The sequence below is a fragment of the Echinops telfairi genome, unplaced genomic scaffold (genome assembly GCF_000313985.2).
Source record: "Echinops telfairi isolate 266 unplaced genomic scaffold, ASM31398v2 ScPeMD7_23;HRSCAF=83, whole genome shotgun sequence".
NCBI classification, from domain to species: domain Eukaryota; kingdom Metazoa; phylum Chordata; class Mammalia; order Afrosoricida; family Tenrecidae; genus Echinops; species Echinops telfairi.
This window is the reverse complement of record NW_022103920.1, coordinates 58,819,268-58,823,507: the sequence shown is the minus strand read 5'-3', so window position 1 is coordinate 58,823,507 and position 4,240 is coordinate 58,819,268. Positions and strand designations below refer to the sequence as shown.

The window sequence follows — 4,240 nt, the reverse complement described above, 5'->3', positions numbered from 1 at the left end:
ACCTTTTAATTTCCACGGAAAAGGTGTGAGCTGGGAAGCTGAGCATATTGACATTGAACATGTTCTGTTCAAAATGTAGCTCAATGTTAGCTCTCTCACAAGGGAAAGGCGGGGTCAGTCGTTGTTGGATTTTTTTGTTTAACCAAATAAAACTTTGTACATGTTTGAGAGTATATTGTTTGAGGCTCCCAAACATTGCACATATATAATCTTACAGTTTACACTGTTTTTGTTGGTGAGGACAAGATGTGGTGACCATACAACATATTGTGGGGGGTTTTTAAGTGAGAGACTATGCTCAAAACAGACTGTCCACAGGAGAAAGGAACAAGACTATTAGGTGCATGCAAGTTTTTATGGTGAGAATAGTCAAGACACCAGAGAATGCTTGGGTTGAGATGGAATAGGGACGATTGAGATGGAATAAGGAAGGAAGATGTCAGTGCTCTTTCTAGAATACTTTAGATGCTCAAGTGGAGGAGAAATTAAGGCACATATTCGAGGCACTATAGAGAACAAACTAGGGAAATATAAATGATGGAAATAAAATATTTCTGCCCATGACTGAAGGAAATAGTAGGGTGCATGCATCTCGGTTGGTGGTTCCCGTGTGGAGCACTATTGGGATGATTTTCACAGCATTCGGGAGGGCTGGCTGGACTAGACAATCTTCAAGGCCTCTCGATTGTGAGAATCTATGGTTCATTTGTTTGATTTTTTTCACATCACAGGTAATATAATAAAGACCTGCCAGGACAACAGTCCATACCTGTACTAAATTCAGCCTGATCAAAACTAAACAAAAACCTAGTTGCAATCTAATCTCACCCCACCCCACCCCACCCCCGACTTTTTTTTTCCTTCCAACGGAAAAGGTGTGAGTTGGGAAGCTGAGCATAATTACATTGAACATGATCGGTTCAAAGTGTATCTCCATGATAGCCCCCTCACAAGGGAAAGGAGGGGTCAGTTATTGTTGGCCTTTTCTGTTTTTTTAACAAAATAAAACTTTGTACATGTAATAAATCTGAGGGACTATTTCTGGAACTCGGGTAATTCAACTATATCTTAAAACGGAAGTGTCCAGGAGACATCAGAGCATACATATATTTAATACAGACCTACTGTGTGCCAAATACAGTACCAAACCTCATACCTGGGTTACCTTATTTAATCCAGAGGAAGAGGAAGCTGAGACGGAGTGGCAGACTTACTTGTTGCACCGTCTTAATTAATGTCCTCTGCTTTGCTACTCGAGCCTCTAATATTCATTGCAGTGGTTCTGCGGAACTCACAAAATTCATGATTAAAGGGTTTATTAAGGGAGTTGACAAAATGTAATGCCAGTGAGAAGTGCTCAGGGTGGTTTATCAGGATGTGTTACAAGTTCTGTCAAGTCAGCTAATAACTATCCAAAGGGGATACCACTTTGCTATAAACCTCAACCCGAAAGCATTCAAGCTTAAGCTCCATAGGTCAGCCAACCCAGCTCCCTGAATTAAGTGGTCAGAGCCACCGCATTCCAGTCCACCTCAGACTGAAGGCACTCAGTTCCACCTCCGTGAGTCAATAAGCCCAACTTCCCAAATTAAGTGCCCAGAGGCACCCCGCTCCGCAAGCCAGCCTCCTGCACAAAAGCCCTCGGCTTTCCTCGCTCCCTGGGGTGGGAAGGCCTGCACTTTGCTCCTTGCAGTGGCTCCTGGTTCTGCTGCTGCTCCTTTGAGGTTGTAGCTGTCAGCAGGATCCAGGGGGTTCACTGCACAGGAATCGTGACTCCAGAGAACTTGCTCCACTTCCTGGCTCTTGCTGGTAAAGAAGATTCCCTCCTGCTTCTCGGAGGACTCTTTGTATACAGAGCAGGAGGGAGCTTCCCAATGACACACAGGTGAATCCTATCAGTATCTTCCCACACCTTCTTACCAGACCCAGGCAGGGGAAGGTCATTTAGTGAGAGTTAAGGGACTTTGACTGGAAGAGCCATATTAAATTCACTGGCCCTGCAATTGTCTGTAGCCCTGGCGGCACAACAGCTAACCATTCAACAGCTAACCAAAAGATCGGCTGTTCAAACCTACCCAGTGGCTCTGGGAGAGAAAGACATGGTTACCTGGTTCCTGTAGAGAAGATTATAGCCAAGAAGACCCCGTGAGGCAATATTACTATGTCACTTGGGATCACTATGAGTCAACATTGACTCAACAACACCCAACAGCGTGTTACAAGGTCACACAGCCCAAAAGTAGCAGAGGTGTGCATTAGAAGAAAGCCTTTTGAGTCCAGGTTCTGTTGTTACTTTTCCACCGGGTAGGGCAGAAAAATATTAATATTGAATTCAGGTGTTGTGTTTACCAAACACGCAAATCGCCATCGCCTGGGTGCTAGTGAGAAATGCAAATTATCAGGCCCTACCCTAGACTACTGGACCTGAACTTCTGCGAGTGGGACTCAGCCACCTGTGTTTGAACAAGCCCTCCAGGTACCCCTCAAGTGTGAGCACCACTGGATTGAACGAGAGGATTACTAGGGGTGCACTCCTTCCATGCTACTCTCAGACTCTCTCTTTCTAGAGATCCTGATTTATTCCTGGGCTGGGGCCAGGGATTCTTGCTTTTAAAAGTGCCCCAGGTCATTATTTTCGTCCATCAGGGGTTAATGACTTCCGGTCAGAATAAAGAGTAACTTACTACGAGTAGGGTGTGGCAGGTGGCTCAAGGGCAGTGCATGCCACTGGCCACACTGTGAGTCCCCGGAAGACGTGACGTGTCAGTCTGCTTTCGTGAAGGTTTACAGCATTGGAACCCTTATGGCAACTGGACTCAGTAGCAATGGAATCCTTATGAATTAGAATGTATATGATAGTGGGTTTTGGTTTTTTTTTAAAGAGTAGGGTGGAAGTTACCAAACTCATAGTGACCCTATAGGACCAGGGTAGAACTGTGCCTGTGGGTTTCTATAACTCTTTATGGGAGTAGGACGCCTTACCATTTTCCCACAGAGCAGCTGTTGGCTTTGAACTGCTGGCCTTGTGGTTTATAGCCCAACAAGTAGCGTACTATATCACCAGAGCTCTTTGAGACTAGGGAGGAACACTCAAATCTTAAGAGCCTGAAAGAAATACTTCTTGGCCATAAAGGCAGTAGTCAGCTTCAATTAGCTGGAAAAGTACCAAATTATAGAGACTTGCTGGTTCTTCAAGTATACACACATACACATACACACACAAACCCATACTTCTTTATCTGGAGCCGTATAGAAAGAATGAATTAAGAAAGAATTGCTTGGAGGAGGAAACAATAGAATCCAGACCCTAAGTGTTCTTCTAAGGATGCAGTAGAATGTAGCCTAGCCAACCAGACATCCTTCCAAGGATATGTGCACTGTCTTGCTGAGTGGACTATGACCATGAGATCTCACCCTTGTTGCTGCTCAGTTCATGTTTGACTCCATCCAGATATTTGGCCATGGCATGCTTCTTATAGCAGGTATGTCCTGGGGTCCTGCCTGATACTATGCTACCTCCATGTTGCATTGTCAAACTGAGAACTCACTAACCAAGGATTCTAAAGCAGTGTCTCTCACTACCTTGGGCTGACACTAATTCAGTGGATCTATTATGTGTCCACTTTGGCTCCCTACTTGTTGCCAAGGGAATTATTCCCAGATCTCATCATCTCCTTATGAACTGCTGTTTTCCCTGTGTTCTTATGTCAATTGAACTTGATTCTTTAGCTCCCTAAGTCAATTTATTTTTTAAATTCAGTCTCACCTGATAAAATTATAGGAACTCTGGTGGTAAAATGGTTGTGCAGCGGGTGTGGTAAGGAAAGCTGATGGTGCTCAGCTACCAAAAGATATAGCACCTGAAGCCTTAAAGACCTGAAGATAAACAAGTACCATCTAGCTGAGAGACAACAAAACCCACACGGAAGAAGCACACCAGCCTACCCCTACTCCATCACTGAGGACATAGGGGGTGCATTAGCAAAAGTGGGGAAGAAAGCAGATGGTGCCCGGCTATCAAATGATACAGCACCTGGGGTCTTACAGGCTTGAAGACAAACAGACGGCCATCTAGCTAAGAAACAACAAAACCCACAAGGAAGAAGCACATCAACCTACCCCAAGACGAATGCTGAAGACAAAGCGGGTACATAAGCAAATGCGGTGAAGAAAGCTGATGTTGCCAAGCTGTCAACTTACACAGAATCTGGGGTCCCACATGCTGGAAGATAAACAAGGG

General features: G+C 44.7%; 1 protein-coding gene across 1 annotated transcript in view; it reads left to right on the top strand.

Moving 5' to 3' along the window:
- The window catches only part of CDK6 (cyclin dependent kinase 6), a 252,077-nt gene that overhangs the window by 174,730 nt on the left and 73,107 nt on the right, over positions 1-4,240 (top strand). The gene's annotated exons all lie outside the window — the stretch shown is intronic.